This window comes from Thermobia domestica, chromosome 11 (genome assembly GCF_964235325.1).
Source record: "Thermobia domestica chromosome 11, izTheDome1.hap1.1, whole genome shotgun sequence".
Taxonomy (NCBI): Eukaryota; Metazoa; Arthropoda; class Insecta; order Zygentoma; family Lepismatidae; genus Thermobia; species Thermobia domestica.
Window position 1 is genome coordinate 106,202,936 of NC_137464.1, and position 27,844 is coordinate 106,230,779.

General features: G+C 30.1%; 2 long non-coding RNA genes across 2 annotated transcripts in view; one reads left to right on the top strand and one right to left on the bottom strand.

The window, feature by feature from the left end:
* LOC145664345 (uncharacterized) overlaps positions 1 to 16,070 on the top strand; it is a 319,597-nt gene extending 303,527 nt beyond the window's left edge. The window contains exon 5 of the long non-coding RNA XR_014127417.1: positions 10,774 to 16,070. This is a non-coding gene — a long non-coding RNA (uncharacterized LOC145664345). The remainder of the gene's footprint in view (positions 1 to 10,773) is intronic.
* The window catches only part of LOC145664346 (uncharacterized), a 212,412-nt gene that overhangs the window by 14,578 nt on the left and 169,990 nt on the right, over positions 1 to 27,844 (bottom strand). Inside the window, exon 3 of the long non-coding RNA XR_014127418.1 lies at positions 26,189 to 26,328. This is a non-coding gene — a long non-coding RNA (uncharacterized LOC145664346). The remainder of the gene's footprint in view (positions 1 to 26,188; positions 26,329 to 27,844) is intronic.

Sequence of the window (27,844 nt, forward strand, 5' to 3'; positions counted from 1 at the left end):
TATTCCAGAGGAAAAAATTAACCAATACAGTGTACCATGAGGACATTTGCGCACCATATGTATATATACACGCTTAATAGATATCGAAACAGAATCATTTGTCTAAATGAAATATTTAACATTCAGAGGTTTTGGGGGGAAAAATGGAGAGTGTAGCCAATACAACTTTTGGAAGCGGAAGGGAAGTCCGCCATACTTGTATACTATAGCAATATTGATCCTCTTCTCTTTTTTCATCCCCGAGACACCGCCATTTATTTCACATACTGAAAATGTTACCTTCCAATGTACGTCATCAGTAATGTGAGCCATTTGATACGTGACTAACATAAAAGCCGTAAATCTATAACAACATATGAATATGTATGTTCTCCTTCTGTGAGTAGGCTTTTATTACAAAAGGCCTCATGAAATATGTTATTTGTTGAATATATTCGTCTTTTGAAAGAATAGATTACCTATATTGAAATACGTTAACAAAAGGGGGACGCTGTAAAAATATACACCTTGTTTTTTTTTATTTTCTTGTTTAACTTCCTAAGCGTGAACTTCGTACTAGAGTATGCGCATGCGTCAGCAAATACGTTTTTTTCTGTTTGATATAGTTTGATTAATTACAAAATGCTGTAAAAAATTATTCAACTAATTAGGTACGTTATTAAAATGTATCTAAATTAAAATTCATAGTTATAAGCAAACTAATATTGACTGTAAAATTATTCCTTAGAAGTTTAAACTATTCCCTTGCTTAAGGCAGTTCGCAGGATTTTGGTTTTTAACAATTGAAAAATAAAATATAATAAAATTTTAAATGTAACAATAGCACTTTGTAATTTTTCAGCTCTTACAAAGTGCTACTATAGAAAATAAATTTTCTATGAATTCGTCATTTATTACCGGTAATGCAAATTAACTGATTAACTTCATACCATTTGCTAATGTCTTGTATAATAATGAGAAACATTAAGAAATTATTATCTGCCTAAAATTTTTGTTGAATTAAGAGTACTCATCATTATCATTGGTATTCTGCCATTATTAGCATGTCACTTGCGCAACTGAGAAGCTTCCATGCTCCACGTCTTCCGCTAACCTCTTAGTTTTCATTAAAAGTACTAATACTCTAAATTACTGCTAAAACTATAATATTCCTTTCATCTTAATAAACCAAATATATTATATTCAATCGAAATTTTAAAAATAAAAATTTTAAAAATAAACCTAAGTTCTTTTTTAATGTTTTATTTGCTTGATGATATGCCATTCGTATTAACTATATTAGTGTTAACAATATATAATGATATAAATTTATCATTTTATCTTAATCCTAAGGATTATAAATAGAGAATAAAAGATATAGACCAAACATATTAAAATTACCGATGAAGTTTCCACATATAACTCTCAAAGCATTCTCACACTGGAATTATTAACAACCAAAGATATTATCGAACATAACATGGTAACAGAAATGAAAGTACCGAGGACAAAATTATATTGCATAGTACCATCTCAACAATAGGCTGACTGAAATGAGGAAAGAGACCTAATGACTGGTATCAGATTTGTCGATTACCAGATTTGAAGCTAGAATCTCCTGACTGTAAAATAAAGATTGTTACAACTATGCTTTCCTTGTCAATGTATGTAAGCAGATATCTGCGTTGTATCTCAAAGCACAGCTATTCTAAATTTATTTTACGAGCTTCAAGAAAAATATCAGTCACTTAAAAACAAAAAAGTATCACGAAGGAATAAAATATTTTTTGGATGAGAAATATATTGCCAGGAAACATTTTGTATTTACGTATGCTAAAAAGCGTCGGGTTATTATCACCCAATACGACTATTTATTTCATGTTATTTCAAAGAGATATGATTTAAATTTATTCTTAAGAATCTCTGTTTCTAGACAATAATCCCAATCTGCACAAATGATATTTGTACAAGGTAGAAATGAATGTATCAATAGTGAGCTCAATAGATTGAGCAGGGCCGGATTTAATGTTTTTTTCCGCCCTAACATTACGTAATTGTTCACTGCAAGTACAACGTTAAAACTCCACTCAACATCAACCACTAGTGATTGAAGACAATAGCCTTGTTAAAGGAATTAATACTCGGAGGGCATTTACTCTGACTTGAGTTATTATTATTCAATGATTGCTTTTTTATTCTTGATTATTAAGTTTTCGTCCAAGTCGGCCCCAAAGAATGTTACACCCCAGGATGTGAGCCTATTTTGCTTAGTCGTAAATCCGACCCTGGGATTGAGCCTATGCCATTGACAAAATTTAAGTTTCAAATAGTAATATAAACCAAAAATTTATTCTTCTTTCATGACAGAACGCATAAATTTCTAGAAAACTTAGCGTATTTTATAAACAACTAATCAGTCATCGTATAGTATACTTTCTCTAAAAAAAAAAAAAAAAAAAAAAAAGTAAATGATTCTACAGAGTAACATTTGAATATTTACTTTTGGATAATAATTTAGTGCAATCTATTAAATAAATTTTTGGATTTAAGAATATTCTACATTGTAGATTCCATTGTCTGTTTCTATGATTACTTTTTTTGTAAAGCATATGAAAAGTTCTTCTAATCAAACAAATTAATCTAAAACAACCCGTTAATTTTGAACACTGATCCAGTCCTGTTTCTTTTATCTAAAGACCAAAAGGACTATTGCAAGATACACTTTTCCTCATAACTCAATGAAACTATTATAAAGTATTTCTAAGTTTAGATAAAATGTATTATATTTTTCAGAATTTTTTAACATTTGCCAACTTATTTATTTGAACAAGACTTCTAAGTATATTTTAACTGTTATAAAGAGAATCCGCTCGTAAATAGCTGTTGACTGATATTACAGAAGAAAACCGTAAACAACACATAATGAATAAAATAACAAATAGCTAGGTACTTTTTCTTTCAGGAAATACATATCAATGTATCACTTGGATTTTTACAAGTTACATTCCCTTTCCGAGAAACCAAACAACACAAGCCTGAAGACAGGGAAACAGCAGTTCGGAGTTTCATTTCCTTAAAATCGCACGAATACGAAACTTTACTTTTGTCCAAAGAAATCAGTCAAAAAGTACCAATGGGTATTGAATAACCCATCAGCACAAGTTGTCATATATTGTCATGACTATAATTAAGGAAAAGGATCCACAATCCAAGTTTCATCGAAATGTCGTAAATTCTTCCTACATATAACATGCTATATTATCACCATTATTATGTAACTAGTTGAATCAAAGAACAATGGAACATTTAAAAAATAACTAACTAATTAACTTTGTGGTCCATGAAAGCCAAGGTTCAATGCTATATTCACATAAGCTCTCTATTTTCTGTAATTAGCCAACTGGATTCAGTTCTACTTTGTATTCCTATTTCTGCGAAATTCATCTTAATATTGTCCTGCCATCTACGTTTATGGCATTCTAATGTTTTTTTTCACTGGGTTTAAAGTAAACATTTTGAAAGCGCTCCTACTTTCTTACACTCTAACTACCTGACTTGCCTATCTTAGCTTCTCAGACTTTATTAGTCTAACTATGTTACGTAAATGGTATAAATTCTGCAATTCCGTTAACGATATCTTCGTAAACATAATATTAAATTTATATTGTCTGTGATATATCTATTATCTTTGGAAATATATGCTCTGGGGTTTTTCTGCTGGTATATTAATATAAGAAAATTTGAAGGTTGACAATACATGGCTCAATACAGCAGCAGATATCCTATACTTCTTTCTGTAATTTCCAGAGATAGCTAAAAAATATTATTTTATTTTTTGTAAAAAGTAAAATTTATATTGAAAAATAACGTTATTATTTACCTGTGAAACTAGATTTAATCACATCTGCGCAGATGTTCGTGTTATTATTATCCAGATTTACTTCAAATTAAAGTCAGTAATATTTTTTGACAAGAAAATTGTAGTATTTTATTTCTAAATCTTGAAGTCCAGTGAACAAACTTTCTTAATGAAGTATATTTAAAATAAAAGTAGTCACATTACAGATATACTTTTATGTACAAACTAGCCTTTGACTAGTTGGAGCCTCCGCTCCCAAAACCAGGCATTTGCTCGGCCTACAGCCTCGTTTATCTTACGTATCAGCCTTTGCATCAACAATGAATTTCGTATATTTGCTCTTAATATTTCCTGAATTTGCCAGCTTGGGGCTTCGGCCCAGATCTTTACGTTTGCTACGGCCAAAAATTTCTTAAGCCCACAATTCTACCGAATTTCAAGTTTCTTTCCTTATTTCAACTATCTAAAAGATAAGATTTTGTATCCCAACAAAGCTCTTATTTAAAAGAAACATAGAAATTTCTTCATCCCCTCTTTGGACCCCTTAAAAACTAAAAATATTCACTTTTGGCAATTTTACTGTTGGTTATTCCCGGAGGTCTACAATCATACTAAATTTCATCACTCTAACTGTGCCGTAAGTGTCTAAACATTTTAGAGTGTAGATGTCATATATAAACAGCATGGGAAAGATTTTTCAGTTCTCCATAAAGCCACTCTAAAGTTGGAAACTTATTTTTGGTGACTTTATTTTTGGTAACGAAAGCGTGCAAGAATACCTAATTTTAAGTTTTTATTCCGATTCCAATGACCTAAAACATGAGATTATAGGTCCGAATAGAATGTCAGATTAAATAACATGGACAATTTCTTCATTCCCCTTTAGACCCCCTAAAAATTAAAAAAAAAGGTATTCGCTTTTAGCAATTTTCCTGTGGGTTAGTCCCGGAAAGGTACACTAATGCCAATTTTTTCCAAGTCAACTGAAAGTACCCGTTATTTTATGTCAGTTCATGTAGTGTTATATATAGTTAGGATTAGGATTAGGATAGAATAACAAATTTCGGCATTGACTCAAAGATTAAAAGATGTATTGGAAAGATGTATTGGAATGTACTCTACAAGTGGTATATCTAACTCGATTTGGATTTCTGGTAGACTAAAAAGTGTTGAAAATAAGCTACTGAATTTGTAAATTATGATGGTATATAAGCTAAGTCTACTTGGAGCCAAATGAAGAATGTTTATGTTGTTTCTGAATATGTCTTGTGATTACTTTAAATAATGAAATAGATAAAAGCAAGAAATAAGTTCAGCAGTAAGTATTTTATGTTCTGGAATTATAATAACAAAGAAATTAAGCAATATGAGAAGAAAAGAATGCCTTTCATACGTTATGTAGACATTGGCATTAATAGAGAGTGGCCCCACCTGATCCATCTGATGATCCTACCAAATCTTCAAACACATCGCTGACTACGAACGAGGCATAACTTTCTAAGGTTCGAATTTTGTAAGGAATAGGTTCTTTATTAAAATACGTTTATTAGTGTTCTCGGGTAATGTATGAAGCACTCAAGGCCCGTTACATTATATTTAACGAATTTGTTACGGTCACAATTCTTAACTCTTAAGTAATAACAACAACAAATAAACTTCATATGATAATAAATTTGCAGAATAAATTTTAGCAACAATTAATGTTAGTGCATTATTGTTTCCAAATCGCTGTGTTTTAGTATAATCTAAATTTTTTTTGGATGTTTGTTCACCAAGTAGCGTAAAGTAAATGACTGGTTATTAAAATTACGATTCAGAGATCGAATCTATTCTTATTTAAGCTTGACTGGAATTGGAACACTTATTTGAGGATTTGAAGGGGATTAGTAAGTTTGATTACAGTCTATTGTGCCTGTGTTCTGGCTTGAATAACACTGAGTTATGGGTTCTCCATTTTTGTACTATATGAATCACCAAAACATTTTTTAACGTTCATCTCAATTTATTATTGTTTCATATTATGTATATATTCCTAAGACATATAACATGTGGTCTTAATTATAACTATCAATCTCATTTGCATTGTTTTACATGTTTTTATGTTCTGAAAACAAAAGTTAATGTATTGAGTTGTGTAAATGTATACACATAATGTTATAAGTATTAAGTTACGTACTAACTTGATAAATCAACGATGTAGGACCAATTCTTGTCATGAATGTATTTATGCTAAACAATTTTCTGTGAAATTATTTGGTATTATTGAACTCTCAATCATTTCACTAAATAAATCATTAGTAAAATAGTTAATGTTGTCGATACGACCATCATTGTTAAAAAATACGTATTGTAATAACATGTGGCGCCATGGACTTACATAGTGGACTGAGCAAGAATTATGACCACTTAAGAAATATTTTCAAGTAAAAACAAACATTTTACTGAATAGTATTTGGTATTCACTAGAAAATTACATAGATAAAATTTAATATTGTTCTTTTATTTCTGTAACATTTTGAATAAAGTGAAGACTCACAGACGAGACTAATGTAGTTATATTTTAACACCAAGACATTTCCGAACATTTCATTTATATTAAATAAGATTGTTAAATAATTAAGCAAAAAATAAAATTAAATTAAATTCTTAGAGTGACGTTCCATTTTTCTTTCTGTCACCGAAGAAGCTGCATAAACACTAAATTGACGAATGTTATCCCTAAAGAGTTTTCTTAATCATTTTTATTTTAAAAAATCAATCTCGATATTCAATTTTAAAATTTTCAAAATTAATTCATTTTCAGATTCCTTTCTGAGTGATAGTTTCACTTGTCTCTTCATATTTAAATAAAACTACTTGGTAAGCAACAGGTTGTATATGTTAGAACATATGATAAATTTCTCAATATTTAACATTATCCTCATAACTTTGAGCTTGTGATTTCTAGATTTTGATAAAAACGAAGATGGTCAAAGTTAATTACTACCCATCAAATTTTCTCACAAGAAAGAACGATTATGAAATGAAAAGACTTTTCATGTCTGTAAAGTTCTGTATAATTCAACGTATTCGTTTCAACACAACAGCAGAATTTTCGCATTCCATCTTCTACTGGTGAAGAAATAATGAAAATATAATCCAATACAAATTCTTGTGTACAAGAATTTTACATAAAAAGCACTGTAAAATAATGAAAATAAAATTCAAAGACATGTAAAGTAGAATCCATATGAATTCAAATACTTATCGCATTTTATTTTAATAAGTAAAGAGGTTTATCAAATATTAGTGATTCTTGTAAAAAAGGAAAGTAAAGAAAAAAGGCTAAAAAACCTATCCCTGAAAAACTATTTATAAATCAGGTTTGGGGCAAGTAAATACAAGTTAGAAATCTGATTAATTGTTTTCTTAATTTAATTGATTGTATATAACATAAAACATTACATAATTTTTTGCTGGTTTCTAAAATCACTGATTCAGTTCAAATATTCAAGACTTATAACCTCTATAATTGTACATAGTTTTAGGAATAAACCCGTTACAAGCAATGAAGAATAAATGCATATACTACTCATAATAGTATCAGTAAGTTTAGCGAAATCTAGAAATACGAATCTCATTTCATAAGATTTATTATTATTATTATTATTATTATTATTATTATTATTATTATTATTATTATTATTATTATTATTATTATTATTATTATTATTAAATATTCTGTCCGGTAACGGGTTCTGGGACTAATAGAAGATTTCCCGTTCTCTTAAATTAGGATCTGGAAATGTTTCTTCTTCATTTCTCGATCTTTAAGCTCTTCCTTTAACATCCAATATTTTCTTTCATTTTTCAAATCATTTATAAATTATCTTATTTCTACCCATCTCTTTCCTTCCATCTTACTTTCTATGGCGGTATGAATAAGGCAATATCTTCACAATATGTGTCGAATCCAGTTGACCTTTCTAGGAAGGATGCTGGATAGGAGCATCCTCTTTTCTCCTACTCATTTTAAAATATCGTCGCTTGATATTCCCTTTGTTCATTTCATCTTCTCCGTATTTCTCCAACACTACATTACAAAATGCCCGTGCTCCATATATATAACTTGATCAGTTTCTTCCTTGGTCCAATGCTAATATGATAGTTAAAAGTAATATTTTCTTGTTAAATACCTCTTTTGCTATAGCAATTCTTGATATGATCACTTTGAGGAAAGATAAGTACATACTAAATTCTGCAAAAATATGTATTATCCGAAAAGTTAGAAATTTATAATTGAAATAAATGGAAAAATAAACACTATCATGAATTTACTTCTAGAGATAGTATAAGTTTTTAAACGTAATTTCCTCCTAACATCATATGGAAATATTAAATTTAATTGTGAATAAGTAACGAAGCACTTAATTGGAGTATGAATAATTTTATGTAATTTACGTCTTGATTTGGCTATACTTGATATTTCTACATTTAATCAATGAGCTGGAAGAGAAAATTAGATGTCATGAAGTAAAATAACACCATAAAATGCTATTTCGATTACCATTACATTCATGTAACATTTTTTAGAGAACGTAAAAGAAAAATTAGTATTCATTTTGGTTCTCTTCGCACTAATTACGAAGCACTTTTTTAACATGTTAGCAATATTTAGCAAGTATTAGACATATGTAAACACACACACACACACATATATATATATATATATATATATATATATATATATATATATATATATATATATATATATATATATATATATATAATCCTGTTAGGTTTATGATTCACAAACAGATATTTAAGATGAAATTGAAACTACGAAAATGATGTGTCTTACCTCCTGCTTGTTGAGGGACTTTTTCGATGGGAGTATGTGAGAGTTGAACCACTCTTTAAGCGGGTTTCGTATCTCATAAGTATCGTTGATTAAGAGAGTTGTTATAATTAAGTGACAAATATGATTTCTATCATTAAATAATAACTATATATAATTCCATTTTTTTAAAAAAATAGACAGAAATCTTACATCGTTAAATCAAGTAAATTATTCCATCTTACTCAAACACCATTCGTAACTAATCTACAAACTATATGTACATTGTAAACTACTGTATTGTATACTTAAAAGTCTCTCTAGTCTTACATATTTTTGTACAACAAATAAGTATATGAAACTAGCAAAATGTCCTCTTTCTTAGACTCTGGAATACAAAACAGCTATTTAGTTCAGGGGATGATCTGTGAAAGGCTGAAAGTAGATTGTAGAAAAACTTAATCAGATTATTATTTGTGTGATGTTTGTGATGTGACTTCAAATTTATATTTCACTCTACTCTAAGTGTAACCTAATTAACTAATACTTAATGGTCGTAAGAAAACTAAATAGCTTTTATTTCACATTATTCATAACAAGGACATTAGAACAAGAATATTTTTGCTTCAAAATTTATAAATTGCTTTATATTCTTTTGGCCTTATCTATATCAATATTATCGTGCTTAAAATTTATCTAACAAGATATATCTATTCGCAAAGCTTCCCATCGGGATTGGTGTAAAATTGATTCAAATGCAAAGTTTTCTGCGACCCAATATGTATTGTAATAATTTTTGCTGCTCATACCGGTAATTTGCATATTTATGAGCCTACATATATATCCGGAATTCAATCATTCACTATTATAACACTCGGACATAAAATTACTTTTAGTTAGTTTTAGATGTAACTGAACATGAATGTGGGCATGTGCAAAACAAATTAGATCAAGTACTGCTTCTCTGGCACATGTTACCTATCCCGGCCGTCATCTTGGATCCACCATATTGGATTCAACTTTCGATTTTTTGAATTGGAATAGGTGCGATTGATATATCAAATTCATGTACAATTTTCTCGGAAATTCACTAGTGTAGTGAATTTTTCCGTAGCTTGTACCATTTCAAAGGTATTCCATATTAAATCTCTCCAGATAATTTGCTAATAGACATTATAGAGTAATATCAGTTACTCTTACGTTTTGGATGTTGACAAATCAAAACATTTTCTAACTGGAAAAATACTGTACAACATTGGTAAGTACTGTACTTGTTAGATTTCTGTGAGAGATTGTTATTTCTTCCGTGTTATACTATAACAATAAAGTATTGTACGTATTACGGTCATTGTATTGTATTATGTAAAGTATTGTATTAGGCATTTATAACAATAAAATAAATGCCTAATATACATCCACATACTATCAGATTTGAGTGAAAACCTATCATTTTCATATTAACGTCTGTGTGTGTGTATGTATGTAAGTTCAGAAAATATTTTGTCAACGATAAATCACGTAAAATATTACATATACACACGGGCCCTGCACAACATTCTATTTGGTTCAATATTCGGGAAATGCCTGATATTTAACATGCAAATCCTTGCAAATGGTACAAGATACGTTAAAACTCACCACACCAATGAATTTGCGAGAAAATTGTACATGAATTTGATGTATTACTTGCACCTATTCCCATTTGAAAAACCGAAAGTTGAATCTAATATGGCAGTTCCAAGATGACTGCCGGGGTGGGTAACATGTGTCAGAAAAGCAGTACTTTATCCAATTTGTTTTGCATATGACCACATTTATGTCCAGTTACTTCTAAAGAAACTAGAAGCAATTTTGTGTCCGAGTGTTTTAGTAGTGTATGATTGAATTCCGGATATATGAAGGCCCATAAATATGCATATTACCCTTGCAGTATATGCATACGTTGAATTGTGACTGTTTCTAATGTTTCGATTCCTGATTATTTATATACGCATGTATCAAACCCAGTTATTAATATTTTGGGGAGTTATTTAAGATACATGCTTGTATTACAGATATTAAAGTTAGAAACTCTTTCAAATAATAAAAATATTTACCTATTTCTTTTTTCTACTTCTAGGTGACCATCCACATGTTATGATGACTAGTCTTTACTTCTAAAATAAATTTGCAACGAATTTATTCGAGAGGAGGTAAATCATTCCTAAATTAAATTATGATCTTACATTTTGTATAGCAAAAGTAAGTTATAATAGAAATTGGATACAGTTCCAGTTACAATAGAAAAATAGTCATAATAGAATAAAATATTCTTATGTTTGAATCACATCAAAATAAATACTTATCATTATTTACCATTAGAAACTTCTTAGACATATTTGATTCAACATTTATGTGGATCGAAGAGCATATACTGTTGTTTATTTTATGTAATGCTTTGAACAAATAAATGTGAATTACTTTAGGATTTGATAAGAAAGAATTGTTTTCTTTAGATAAATAGCATATAACAACGGATCCTATATATGAAATTATATTGTAATTACATCATATGATATATTTGATATGAAAAGATTGATGTAAGTATGATGCTAGTCAATGATGTGGCATTTACTGTATTCATGGTAATTTATTCATATGAGAAGAACATATGTCAAAGAAATGAATAAAAAAATATAACTTATTCTCCACTAAATGAGAATTTTCAATGTGTTGTGATTAAGTAACTCTCAAAGTCATGATGGTTACAAAATGAAATAAATATAAGAGTGAATACGTCAGATGTTTAAAATGCAATATTTAATATAATATTGGTTTTCTATATTTAATTTAGATTCAAGAATGACTTATAATCAAATAATAGTTCATTATTTAAAATATAAAAATTAAATTATGTTATAGTGATGACACACCTCTTCCTTTTTTAAAAAAAATAAGAGTTATAACTTCAATAAATGAAATGTTTCATTAATTAGACAGTTGATTATGTTACTATATTATTTTGTTCTAATCGTTAAGAAAAGCAAACTTTTAAAATGTAACAGTGTTGTTTTATGTAATTAGTTGATTTTCTCAATGGACTATTTTCGATTTTAGAACTTTAAATTTATATATGTGACGTAATTAAAACAAAATTATATTTTGATATATTTGGAATCTACCTAGTAAATGATAACAATGTAAATATTTGGCCATAAGCATTAGTATTTGTAAAAAGATTACTGACACTTGAAAGCAATTGGCGCACTTTTTAATCGTGTAGCACTGTAAAACAAGTTTCTATAGGCAATTAATAGATATTAAATAAACACTATTTACATAAATTGTTAAAATTCTTTTCATTTCAGAGTTTACATTCAACCTTTATTTGAAAAGCCTTAAGTTCTTACTCAATTATATTACCCAAAAAATCAAATAAAATTGAACATATATTTTTTCATTGATACACTTTTACTGGGATTATATTAAAATAGTCTACTTTCTCTTCCATTTCTTGACTGATTACAACTTCATGTAGTACCTATTTGGAATAATTGAGAAGCGTCAATGGAAATATGACTATAGTTCATCAAAATTGAATATACGTATTTTTTAAGAAGTTATCGTAGAACATATTTGATGAAATGAAAATGAAAAGAGACAGATTTTTCACCCCAAGCAGTGGAAATGATTGGAAATCGTTTTCTTATCGCAATAAATGTATATGTATATTTGGAACATGGGATAAATTTTGCCTCTTTCTTTTCGTTATTCATGAAGAATTTGACCCCAAATAATAGATTTATATTTCTAGGTTTACTACACATATGAAATTTCATTAAAATCGCATAAATGTTGCGAGAGTTACAGTGTAATACGGAAAGGAACAGACAGTTGTTGATTTGGAGTTTAGTTTGACTTTCAGCAACGAGAAAATATGAGACGTGGACCTATAGATCAACGAGGGATTCCAAAACACATGAGTTTCCGCTGGGAATCCAACCCAGGTCCTTAGTATCAGACAGATAAACTCAGATGCAGGTCCAGATAAACTCAGACAGATAAATTCAGGTCCAAGTCGTGTTGAATATAAGGTATTCGCTACGCGCACTTCAATAATACTCCTAAAAGTTTTGAACATACTAAAAATAATGTCAAGGATTCAGCATGACAATAGTAACTGATATTCTATCCTCTATTGTGTTATCTCTAAATACGCCTAAAATTGGCACTATAGAAATTTAGTAGTTGCAATTAAGTAAATTATCCTTAAAATAATAAAAGTAATATCTTATTCCGAAAGTCACCATAATGTATGCGAGAAATTATCTCACTATGGGACATTCAGACCATAAGGGATTCAAGTTCAATTACCGAAGTTGTGAGAAAAAGAGAGAAAATTTGGAAGGGAGCGTATAAGACTTAATTACAATACTTAGGCACGAATCTTTTAAGCACTGAAACAAGCTCCAGGGAGATATCTTAAATACGAAGTGTCCAAAATAACCAAACGTGGACTTGAGTCTTTGTGTACTGAGCTCTCCATATCTTTAAAAGGCCTATTTTGACAGACAATCCAGGACGATATAATATTTTGTATTAAAATAATACTCTTAAATATAAAAAACAAGATACAAATTAATTTATTATATGCCGATAAAAAGAGCAAGATTTTCAAAGAGAAATGACTGAAATATTTTGGAAGAAAGTTACACGTATGTTAATATTATTAACACATTTAGATAAATTATCTTATAGACCTCATTAAGCTGATGATCATATTGATAAGGATAGGTGTAGATCTTCCGGCGTAGTTTTCTAAATCAATTTTTGTAAACAGAAATTGATTCTATAAATTAAGAACACCACTTTATTAATATGAAACTGGTGCTGAAGTATATCTCATGAAGTTTTTCATGGTAACATTAATAAAACAACAGAATTCAGAATGTTTAATAAAATAGAGTCAAAATTCTGATTATCTGTAAACCAATTGGACCAATTGGATATTTGAACGATTGAACGAACCATAATACTACCCAAAAATGAAAAATACATCGAGCTATACAAAATGATATAATTAAGAATAAATTATCATAAATGGCTTCCGACAAAATAAAAGATACTACTTCTTATTTATTTTCGTTGCCAATAACAACCGATTGTTTCCATGCTGTGGAACATGTTGTTTATACTTATAGACAATTAGAGAAGTAGTAGTAACTAGTGACTGTATCTCTTGTTTGTTTTTACCTTAAGGGGATACATAAATTATTAACAGAAAAACACTTGCTCTTAACATAGTTTATGTACATACTATTTTTGGTTTGATGCAATAAAAATTATCTATTTAGAAATAATAGTTTTCTTTCTGTTTGGAAATTAACAAAAAGAATTTAAAATTGCGATTAAGAACTTGTATTCTAGAAGCAATTAATTTATTCAGATAAAATAGTGAATTGTTTTTTTTAAATACATTTAGAAACAAAATGTGATACTAAAAAAATATAATTAAAAGTTAATGGAATGAAATCGTTAAAAATCAGGTATACTTTTATGTAAATTTTAACGCTATCATTATTTTTACATGGTTATCAAAACTTGTTTTGCTACTTGAACTTACTTATTTCTTTATTTATTTGCAATTAAGAAAGAATAACAATTTTACAATTGCTAAAAGTACAAATATTGATACATCTTTTCATTCCCACTATTCTAAACAAAAATTTGAAAAACAATTTTTGTTATTCTTAATAATATAAATTTGCTTCTTATATAACTGTACTGTATATTGCATAGATAACTTTTCTGTGGAATTTAAAATTAACATATTATTGAATATAGAGGGAGTTTTGTAATGTTTGCTGTACAATCGACATTGTGGATATTCATATCATTACTTTATTATGTTTTCAGATGTTTTGGCTGTTGTATGCGTTTGTGGTACATGGCTCAATGTTTTCTCTACGATTTTAAAAATAACAAACTATCATTATTTTGGAAACCAATAAGATATCAGATGCAAAATTTACATAAACAGTTTAATCAAATGGTTTAGGATATACAAGTACTTTGTGAATACGTCAGCTGTGATATTGAAAAATGTAGAAATCGAAACATTGTGCCATTATAAATTGTATCTTGAGAACAATAAGAACTTTTCATTTAATAGTTTTATAATTTGATCAAAATTATTTCTAAATTTTCAAATTGTTATTTTTAATTAATATGAAAAAACAAGAAAAATGTAAAAAGAAATCGACTTGATTATTATTGAATTTTAGATAGAGTATACTAACTGAAATACCTTTCTTTGCATGAAAAGAAATGGATTTATTGAAAACATTTGAACACGGTTCTTCCTTTAGGATAGGCCTTTCAATAAAAGTTAGATGATAAAAATTTGTGAGATATTATATTTTTGGCATGAAGATCTAACTTCCTTTCACCCTTAAGCAACAGTCTTTTAGTAGAGACCTGCACGGGCCGAATGTTTCGGCCCGAGCCCAATCCAGCCCGAATGTACCATGGCCCGGCCCAGTCCGGGTCCGAAAAGTTTTGGAGATTTTCGGCCCGAGCCCGGCCCGGGCCGATAAGTTATTTTTAGATTCTTGGCCCAAGCCTGGCTCGCGCCCGACAAATTTTAAAAGTTTTTGGCCCGACCCCGGCCCGATAATTTTTTTAAAAAAATTAGCTCGAGTCCCAATCTTTCTCAAAATTTAGTATTAAACTTGACCTAACCCTCAGAAACATTTTCTAAACTCTGGTTCACAACCTGACGCTTGCCTCCCGAATGGTACCATCGCCTCCTAGAACTTTGACTGCCATCGAGAGAACAAAAACTCCATTTCCTATTACAAAAATCTAACTTAATTGATTTTTAGCATGAAGTGAAAATGGCAATATTGTTTAGCGACAGGCAAAACTTTCTCACCCCTTCTTGTCATATTTTGGGTTCAGTGAAGGTCAAGGTCAGAGCTCAATTTACCGCGCAATGCCTGCAATCCTCTATAGTGAAAGTGGAGCCGCTAAGCAACACAAACTGTAAATAGCTATTGCATTCTTTGTAATATTTTTCACGGGCGCATTTCTTCAACGTTTAGCTTTACTCCAACTATTGTTTAACGAAAGTCAATAATTATAAAAGAATTGGAATTAATAGGCCCCAGCCTGGCCCGACCTGAAGAGAAATCAGTGTCGGCCCGCCCGGCCCGGCCCAAAGAAATAACAGAGTCGGTCCGCCCAAGCCCGGACCGTGCAGGTCTCTGTCTTTTAGTCGAAAGTAACATAATGAAATTTCAGCTTGAAATAGATAATAACTAATTCACTTCAAACAGGTTAGCCATTGTCCTGTCAGCCATTTCACATATAAAAATAACATTAATATCAATTTTTTCAAAAGATATGGAAAATACCCGTTAAACCAATAAAACCCGAATTTCGGTAAACGCTAGAAAATGTGAACACTTATTTGTAATGAGGAATTTATATACTGGATTTCATCTTCATAACTTGATTAGCTCACTCACGAAATGCTATTTTTGGTTTAAATTTTATACTGTCTTTACCCCGTTTAGAATATGCATTTTAAGCAAAAAGTTATAAGGTAAAAACCTAGTTTTGGTTAATAATAAGCTATATTCAAGAATTAATTTGAAACAGTTCAGCCATTTTCCGTGATTTGAATCCCACACACCATCACTTTCATTTTCATATATTAAGATTTTTTTTTTTTTTTTTTTTTTTTTTTACATTTGGATTAAGTCTATTATATTTCGATAAGTTGTAAAATGTGTGGTAAGAATTGGTGCATTTAACAATTTTTAGATATTAAACGAATGTACAGGGTTCGAGAATAAGAAGTTTATACAAGCAATAATGAAGTTGTAGGAAAGTAAAACTGAGACTTACAACGGACTTCGGATTAGGATTCGGAATTAGATTTTCGGGCTTTCGGTATTAATGGCCTTGTTAGCTCATTACGTACGTGGGATGACGTCCCTGAGGGATCACACTGCGGGAAGAAGAAGGGAAAAGGGAAGGAACGAAGTGCCCTGGGATCATTATGTGCAGTACCATCCCAATATTCGTCTGGTGTAAATGAGGAAAACTCAGGAATACCTCACTCAGGATAGCCTGGAAAAGCTTTTTACATTTTCTCGATCGAATGTTCCCACCAGGAATCGAATCCAGACCGTTGTTCGCAGCAAATGACGACTTTGGTTCCGATTACAGGGTCGTAAGTCAGCCAGAGGTAGCCTACCATACAGTAGAGTATAAAATACTAATTTCCCATAGCTCGCCGACGATTTAGACTATGTTACTAGAATTCACTCCATGCATATGCATTTATTTTATATTCTTATAATTCTAATAGCAGTATATGTACCCATTGAAGTATTACGTAATATTATTTTTGGAATTACATACATAATTTATCATTAAAAAGTACATGTGTAACCTTATTCAAATGCTACTTATACTACCTAGAGACACTTTTTATTAGTAATATATATTACAGCTTCAGCGATATAACATTAATAAGATACATAAATAAGCACAAGATAATCTGTAAACATATTGTCGAACCTGTAATACAGATTACTAATAATAAGTATCTGTTTTGTTCCGATTTTATTTTTGAGTCTTCCAAACAAAGCTATGCATAAGTATAGAGAATTAATTTTATAGAACGGATAAGTCCTTCTGTGTATCAAGAGGTATTATAACAATAGCAAAAACGGTGAGAAACATCGAGAATTATTTGTTGGGATCCGATTCAGCGTCTAAAGAAAAGATACGATATTTACCCTCATCACTACTAAGAGAGAGAGAGAGAGTGAGAGTGAACAATAAGTAATCTTAATTTATAGTACTTTTTTATTTATAAAGCACGCCATGTCATATCAAAGAATTAAATAATGTTTTTTGAACTTAAGATGCTTATTAATTTTCTATCAAAACTAACTCATCCAACAATGGTTAAATAAAAGTGGCTCTTGTGCAGGTAAGATACTTTATAGCGATAGAAGGAGTAAAAATAAACATGTTAGAAAAATGTCCCCCTTTGATATATTTATCTCCTGCTATATTGTCCCAGATTGAAGTAGCAGAAATACAGTAATCTTATCTATTTGCATTGCAATCCACAATGCCAGTGACAAGCTTCAGGATCTACTGCACCCAATTGCAAGAGGCAAGTTATCTTTTTGAACGCAGGTGGACAAAAACTTGTACTGTACCTTCTCTGCAACGCAGCACCTGACTGAATGGGAAGCTATTGTCAAACATTTACCCCCACCTCCGTATTGTTCATGTACTTCTTCTTTTACCTAATACAATAACACAATGGAAGTCGACTGTAAAAATTTCAACGAAGGTTGTTTATGAAGGGTGTAAGGTCAAGAGTGGTCCTTCTCCCTTGTTAACGCAAGCTGACAAACCAAAGGTCAAAGTTCATCTACGTTTTATATGGTGCTGTTCGTTACTTAATATGAGGTATAGAAAAAGCTTATTTTGAATATCTTAATAAAAATGTTCAGTAATGAACACAAATATTGCTATACAAATTCAGAATATTATTTGAACAATTTTAAAAATTGGGAATCTGAAGTAAACGAACAAGATTAATATTGGAAATGGAAGTGCCCAGCAGATGAAGATACAGTGTTTTACAAACTAAACCAGCGTGATGAAACAATTGATCAGCCAAATGTTGTTATGAAAAGAAAGCAACAAAATCTCATTGTATACAACGAAGCAGATATGTAGATAAATAAATAAATAAATAAAAATTACAAGATACCTCACTGAATTATTTCGTGCAATTCCTTATATCTCTGTATTGTCTTATGGCAATGGAAAAAGGCGTGCAGAAGAACATTGTGGAATATTAGTTCTGCGCACAATTTTACTAGAAAGCATTGTAAAACAATAGAAAATGGATATGTGTAGTTACTAATCTACATTAGGGTTGTGCTAGCAATACTTTAGTTGAAGGTGTTGAAAATTGAACAATGTTCCGGCAGTTTTGTTTTATTTACTTTTGAGTAAGTATTTTCTAACAAGGTAATTTCTTTTTTCTTGTAGTGGCAATGTTCTTTCGTGTTTAATATTTGATTCTTATTATAAATATGGTAATCGATTTTCTAATCTCACATTATGGTGCGGCATAAATGCACATACATTTAGTTGTTACCGCTTGACAATATGAGAATATTCTACTATCATTATTTCGCATGGTTTATGGAATTTACGAATCCCACTATTCCTTTTCAAGTCGTGGACTCCCTATACAAGAGGCACTCGATTTGTGGCTTGACAATAATTTAGCAGATAATGTAGATACTCCATTACATACATAGCACGTGCAGAAGTGCCACTTCGAAGGTCATCTGTATCAACAAAAATATGGTGAAATATATTCGGACATGGAAAATATCTTTGAGAAAGCGGTAACTCTATTAGTAAGAATGGTAAATGGCCTTCCAGACAAGATCGTCATTTAAAGAGGGCAGGGGGGGGGGGCAATTGACTTCCATAAGTTCGAGACATACATATATAGTTTTTAATAAATGGTACTAATATACTAATAAAAACTTGAAACTCCTATGTAGGAGGACTTACTCCCTCTGACAAATCTGAAATTACGCTATTGCTTTCAAGAAACTGATATTCCATATTACTTTTACTTGGATATTTTTTTTTTTTACGTCGGAGAACTTACTACTTCATCTGTGTAATTGTGCTTATCTTGATACAAAGAAAGTGAGAGAGAACTGTCCCATCAGTATGCAAGGTCATCGAGAAAGAAACATTTGAAATTTTAAAAAAAGCTAAAAGAGGATGCTTTGAATCAGCTTTCATCAAATCAGATGGTTTCTTCATCGTATGATATTTGAACAGTTGAATCGTTGGAATAGCTTCTATCTGTTACAGAACTGAATCTGTGGATATTGTCAAGAGGGTTTCTCAAGCTGAGAAGAAATTCGTTATACTCCTGCCTAACAGTGGTTACAGAATGTGATAAGTTCATATGAGAAACTGATAGAATGAGTGAAATTTGTTGTGCTGCACCTGTTAACATAACATTAGGTTTCTCATTTTAATTTGACTTATTTTATTTTAATTACATTATTCGTTCCAGTTCACATGTTAGTGTTAGACGTTATTAGATTGCTGAATTTATACCAGTTACGACGTAGACATAGTATCTCCTTAAACTGCGCCATTCGATTATAAAATACTTAGCAATTGGCAATTATTGGTTTTAGTAGAGCCATAAAGGTAAAAGAATTTTCCCCAAAACAATAATACGCGTGATAAATTTCAAATATATGAAGCTATAAAGTCAAATATTTTCACACACAATACGGATATCAATACAACGCCGATAAAATACTTCTGAAAGCTCGAAACTAGAATAAATTAACATAGAAACGTCCTTCCACTTGAGTTTTATCCCAGAAAAAGTGAAATAGATAATTAGAAGCTAAGATTGCTGACGGAAGGTAATATCCATTTCTTAAGTCTTCTGATTTAGTTTAAGTTTATATTTTCAAACGTTTGAATGAATTGTGAGATGAAAACTCAATAAGTACTTACAGATTCGGAGAGTGGGCCCTATAATCCCTATATTCCATCGCCACTTTCTATTTTCAGTATGTAATATACTTTTGGTTAAAGTTTGCAAAATCAGAAGTGCATTCAATGAAGTTGCACTGTTATCTTGGCAATATGCTGAAATGTTGATTTAAGGAAATGTGGAAACAGATAAGGATTGCAGCATACTTTTATTCAATCTATTGCTTGAAATGGTTTGTCGTAGTAATCCTCCTATATTATTTTATCTGCAAGGAAGACTTTAGGCTTATCGTTCCTTTAAGGTGTGTTTCATGTAATTGAAGCTCTTCAGTTTGGCTTCGGAGTCCTAGCTGGTAACGGTTGTAAGAAAAGTATTTCAATATTGAATTAATAAGGATATAATAATACGTATATACTATTGTACGTAGTTGAAGTTACAAGGAGTAAGACTAATAGAAGGAGTAATTATTAGTAATTATTATAAATAAATGTAATGCTGCATATTATATATATCTAAGAAAAAATAAAGCAAGACTTTTAGAAAATACTTGTTAATGGCCATTTATACTGATTCATCGAACCTGAGAATATCTGAAAAGGGAGAAAAATTTATTAATATTTAATGGTAACATATTGATTGTTCTAATAAAGGCCTTATAATATATACAACACAAGCAGTAATTATAATTAAAAATAGTAAGTTACAAAACAATAAATAAATCAATAATTTTTAATTAAAAGCGAGTATAAGTTGTGATCAAGGTACATTATATCATTTCCTCAATTGAACATCAATTTAATACTGCAAACGAAAACCTTGCAATGCAAACTTAGCTATTAGCACTAAATCAACATAAAGCGTATTATATCTAAATCTACCGAAACGGATAGTAAGTACAACTACTTCATACCATTGAAACTACAGAACTACCAACTAAGAAAAAATAACGCACTCCGAATACTTTAGATACACGAATACTTAACTGTTGTCGTGTGGATGAAATACCAGCGCATTTGATTTTAGGAAGAGCGGAACCTATATTGCAGCACTCTCTAAAAAATTCGTTACACCGATATGTCTCAACTCGGAAACATGGTTATTTAGATAGACAGCGTACTATTTCCTCTAATATTTCTTTAACTGCCGTTGATATCTCTCATAGCAGCCTCAAAGTTACAATTTTCTTGATTTCGGCGTCTCGTAACTTTGAAACAACTCGTTTTACGCCTTATGTTGATATGAACTTTTCTTATTGTTTAGATGTGAGGCTTTCACCTGTGGATTTTGACTACATAATAAATGAACATAATGTATTTAGAGAATAGTCACTATCATAAGTATCTAAATAATAATAAAGTGAACTAATTGTACTTGTAAAGTTAAACTAATAAACGCAATAAAAATAACGTTTTCTTATTGTTAGAGGTTCCTATAAGATAGTGTATAACAATGTAGTGATACATCCCTGTGTTTCCTTATGGCAACTCATTGTTATAATGATAATAGTTATGTAACAACTGCAAAACGATATCCATTGTTAAGTGTGTGGTTAGTTAACTTAATACAATTCGCCTACAAAAGGAAACTAATTTGGGATATCGATGGTTAAACTAAATCACATTATGCTATAGTTATTAATAAAACGTTTTCTTCAATTGAACATCAATTGAATACTGAAAAACGAAAAACTTGTAATATAAACTTTGCTATTAGCATTAAATGAACATAAAGCATGAACATAAATGTGAAATACGAAGATTTTAGTCAAACTTCGTCCAAAAGAACTCACACCCAGAAGTAAAAAGTACCTTGTAAACTTTTTCGCAAATAATGGAGAATGTCATATACTACAGTTATTAATAAAATAGCTGTTTGTTTATAAATTATCAAGTCGTGTAAGTCGTATTTGAGACATTGTCAAAAGAAACATCACTATGGATATGGATATCCGCTTAGGGATATTTTCATAAAATTTATTTTTCTCAACATTATAGGCAATTAATATGAACAATATCACCTAAATTGCCTTTAACAAATTTTTTGAAATGAAATTCATCACCGAGGATAAAATACCCTCTTTGAATATTTTTTATAATACGTGAGTTATTCTGTATTGCAGCTTTATTGACAAAACATTTATTTATAAGCTATGATCAAAATTGTCAGAAAATGGAGAAAATTGCTCAAAATTACTCATGCCAATCTTCAGGAAAAATGAGTAATGTCATATTATTAATGAAATATTTTTCTTTGAAATATTATTATTAAGTGGAAATTTTCTATAAATTATGTGTAACATTGCCTGAGTCGTTTTTGAGAAAATTAATGGAAGAAACGCATCCCAAGTGTAAAGTACCCTTTGTAGATTTTATTTTCAGGACAAATCAGTCACGCAGTAATGTTAGATTGTTAATTAAATATTTAGTTATGAAATATAAGCAAAAATCGCCTGGATCTGGTCGTTTATGAAAACAATTTTTTAAAAACTCAAAATCAAAAAATAAACTACCCCTCATATATTCTTATCAGGACTAACTATTTATGCCATATTATGAGGTGATTAATAAAGTATTTATTTACGAAATATAAAAGAAAAACAACACCTGAGTTTTTTTTTTGAGAAAATTGACCGAAACATTCACCTTCTCAGAATAAACTATCGCTCGTAGATTTTTTAGGACAAATAGTTTTTTGCTGTATTGCCAGTTAATAATGAAATATTGAGAAATAAAAACAAAATCTTTAGAGCCCTTTTTGAGAAAACTGTATTTTTAAATTTTCGCTCTTCTATAATGTAAACTAAATTTTGGGGGTAAAAAAATTCGTATTCCCTATGGATATTTTCAAAGGTATGTTTTATAGGTGAGTGAATATATTTAAGTTGGACGAACGAAAGAACGGACGGATAGATGCCAATTGCTCGAAACTACTATTCTTGCAATACTAGTGTAAAACGTTTGAAAATCAAATATTAACATTAGCATTTACACTGTAAATGACTTCTACTATTATCCTAGTATTTTTACTTCACGATATTTTACGGCTTGTGAAGAATATCTTAATACAAAACCAGAAGTTTTGAGAAATAGGCCCGAGATGTTTTTAAATATCAAATTCGATTTTTTTTTTTTTTTTTTTTTTTTTACATCATCGTACTTTCTTCCTTCTATTGACGCTCAAAAGTAAAAATGGGAGCCGACCAAGAAAGACAATAGGACAATGCCTTTTTCATTTCATAGAACATATGTAAGAAATGTTAGAAAAATGTGGAAAGTTTAATGCTAAGAAAATTAGATATTCCAATTTACATTATATTTTGTACGAGTAGTTATTGCTGGGACGTATTCGTATACTTCAAAAATATATTTTAACTTTCAAAACCGTAACAAGTACCAAATAATAAGAATTAACAGGAGTGCAGATTTCCAATAGGAGTTCAACTATAAAATCATTTCATATGTATATTGGCGTTTCATTCCTCGGTTCAGGTTAACTTTAGGAGGGCTGGAAAGTTACGATTATAAATACAGCGTTTTTTCAGAAAATAAAATTTGACCCAAACAGCCTAGAAATCTATTATGCTCTTTTACAAGCATTCCACCTACTAATTGGCACAGAATTATAACATACGTGTAAACATAGCACAAAAACGACAAGTACGAAAACCGCACACCAGCTTGTGCTAGGTGTTAATTACAAGCAAGTAATAGAGCTCGTTACATTCCTCATACTTAATACTATCTTAGAGTAATGCTAATACAGGTAAGAACTTCATCGAATATTCTCTCTTCAAATCTAAAATAATCAAAATTTAAGATTCGGTATTTTGTAACACAAAAGTCTTATCTTTCCCAGTTTCAGGTAGGTTTAACTTTCACTTCAATTTTCTTTTGTGTTAACATGGTATCTGTTATTTCAACCATTATTCATAATTTCACTAATAATACAATATAATCTATAGGCAGTTTACGTGACCTTACCGCTCTGACACTTCTATGGTTACGCCAGTGGTGCCCACCCCCTTCATATCCATGACGCACCCCCCCCCCCACAATTGTCTATCCGTAGGTGTTCTTCCATGAAAAAAATCTTTTAGATTAATTTTTACATCCCCTCAAACATATTTATATAGATTTTAACCCCCCCAAATATTTCAATGACGCAGTATGGTCATAGCCTCCCTTTGTGGGCACCCCTGGTGCGCATTATGACGTAGTACATTGCCCTCACCATCGTATATCGTGCATAATAGTTTCTTTATGGAAGAATATGTGTTTAACACCTCCCGTTTTCCTTCCTCTGTTTCTCCGTACCTACACATCGAACAGGTATGATTTCCTTATACATAGATTACTTACGCAATACTCTATCAAATTAATATTATGTACTTTTACAAATTTCACAAACATTTGAATTCACAAACATTGTAAATTGTTCACTATAATTACCTAATAAATAAGTTTCTATGACTATTTAATATTGTATCATTTACACTTTTAGATAGTATTAGGAAGAGGAAGAGAAACTGGTTGGGACTGCCTAAGAAGAGATTGTATCATGAGGGACGTCCTAGAAGGTATGGTGGCGGGAAAGAGAAGGAGGGGGCGAAGGAGACTACAATTAATGGATGATATTAAAACAGAAAGATCATACGCGAAGACAAAGAGGTTAGCGGAGGACCGTGGAGCATGGAAGCTTCTCAGCTGCGGCAAATGACCTGCCAATAAAGGCAGAATACCTATGATGATGATATAAAAAATTTCGATTCAAAAACTGTAAATATAAAAAAATTATTAAGAGAGACTGGTTCAGTGAAAATAATGGTGATACTAAGAGGAAAAAATGAAAACGGCAATGGTACAGATCTTGGAAAAGTTCCATACCTATCTCCAGACTCGCAATCAGAGTGGGGCTTGAGGGGGCCTGGACTCCCTGAACTTTTCGTGGCACCTAAATACCTCAATACAAAATGCTATTTATTATTGATACAAAAATATAATTTAGATATTTGTAATTGAATTTTTAATGACTTGCTCTCCCTAACATATTCATAACCCCTGAAACCTCTCCGGCTGCTTTCGGGCCTACATATCCCTGCCTCTTTCTGTAGGTCTTCTTCAGATTTGAATTCCTTATGTATTTCGTTTGAATGTTTGGATCGCTTTCAGCCAGTGATCAGTAACTCTTTTGGCAGCATTTCTTCTAGCTCAGTGGCTCTTCAACTAGATGGCATACAGAGCAAATCTGCAGTATGCTTTGTTTCTACAGATTCATTTTGAATATTTAAAATTGTTCATCTTTAGTAATGAAAATATATAACTTTAGAAACATATATATTATCTGTAATAGGAAAATAAATAAATAACAATATTACATTTTAGTTTCTAAAACAGTATGGCGTAAATAAAATAGAAACCTCTCCTCATTTTACTATTCTCTTGAGTTATTTCATTGGTTGATTGTATTTTTTTATGGAAGCGTTTATTGCTTAATTTTGAGATTTTGTAGAAAATATCTGCTGAAGTATTAAGTAAAATAAAATTAGTACATTTTATTATTCTTATTTTCTCAATACATTTATAAATTGTTCAAAAGCATTTTTTCCACCTTATACTATTTCATATCCTACAAACAGCAACCATGTTTTGAAATACAATTCTATGTATTAGGTTATAAATATCGAGAAATAAATACGATTGTGAATCTTAATTAACTGATAAAACTAACTTTTACCTTGATAAATATTTTCATTAATATTATTGATGGCTGAGCCGTAATAGAACTTTAAGTACAGCAATATAATATTTCTAAGGGGGCGGCATAAATAATGCTCTCATGCAACACTTTTAAGAATTTAAAATTTGCGTTGAAAGCTAACTAAATTCGAACCTAAAACGACATGTTCTTCCCGAGGTGCAAAGTCATGAATGTGAATATTGGCATATACAAAGTTTGCAAACCATTTTAGTACCATGAATTCTCCTAGATTTTCTCCACTGTTATTTTCAAATATATGTTATGGCATTAGCAGCACAAATTTCCATCCAAAGTAAATAGCAGCAAATGTTAGATATGCTTGTTTTCGTTCACGTGACATTCAAACTTGAGGCTCTGAAAAAAAAATAATGAAAATAAGGATTAGCACAACGAAATGTACATTAGTACTTTTCTTGTTTGCTACTTGGAAGTTGAAGATTTTAAATTTATAAAGCAAGATTTCTAGTTGGGCCTTTCGTTACTTCTCAAAACTACATTCATCTGTCGATTTAATTAATTTCGGAAGAAACAGACAAAATCTGTAACAGCCGATTCAGTCTTAAAATTTTGATTATAAACTAAAATATTTTTTTTATTGTACCATAATGTATATTTGCAGTTAGTGATGTAAAGTGGAAAATTTTCCGTTATAAGGAAATATCCACGACTAAATATTACCTTCATTTAAAACTATAAAAATAGACTGATTGGATGTACAGCAATATTAAATACCACCAAATTATAATTTTCCAATAAGAACATTTAATAACTTGAAAATTTTAAATGTATTATTTCATACTCGATAATGAAAAATATACGTATAGAGTGCTTCTGTTTCTGTGTAAATTACAGAGAAAATGAACACAGCAACTAAAGATACTGCTTAATGAAAAATACTGGATGAAATTTTTTATAACTATTTTATCTATGATTATATCTATTTTCTATGCCTATACGGACAGTAACGTACTGAGGATGATTCGCCTCCGGAAATTTCAAATTTTGGAGCAAAATTATATATATATATATATATATATATATATATATATATATATATATATATATATATATATATATATATATATATATATATATATATATATATCTGTCCATGCATCTATTTATCTATATCTAAAACGGTAGCCAGAAAAACTTTGTATTGGCAATATATAATTATTATCATTAAAAATTATATTAAAGTGTAATGAAAGAAAATGTAATGATTGTATATTAGAAAAAATGCGTATATAACCAAAAATAAAAAAACTTATTATTATTTTATAAATTAGAATGAAGTTACTTCTTGCGTCTTTTAATTTCCTGCTTTTCTTTTTAATACTGTTTAAAAAATAAGTTGGAATAACAACTACAACAGTCAACTTGTTTATTGATTACAATTTATTCCTTTTCTAAATGAATAGATGAATATTTTTATATTTCCAGGATTTTTTTCAGTATATTTTAATGAGTTACTTCAGTTCAACTTTGGAATTTTGGGTAGTAGAAAACTTACGGTAGATGCTTCATATTAGCACTACTTATTTATACGATATACAAATGTAGAAATGTAGTAAAGTCATGATAAAATATTGTGTTATGCGTATGAGACTGATAAATCACCGACGTTATTATTTTGAATGATCAAAAATGAATTATATGGGGAAAACACATAACATTTTTCGAATATAATTTTCCAAAAGTGAAGAATTGTTAGATTTTTCACTTTATTTAACTAATTTTTCACGGAACTTCAATTACAATTAAACTTTACTTTTGACAACGATGTGGGAACAAGTGAAACAATTTTCATGAAAATGAAATTTTTTGTCACTATTTACAATACACTAGGATATTTTGCATTGTAATCTAC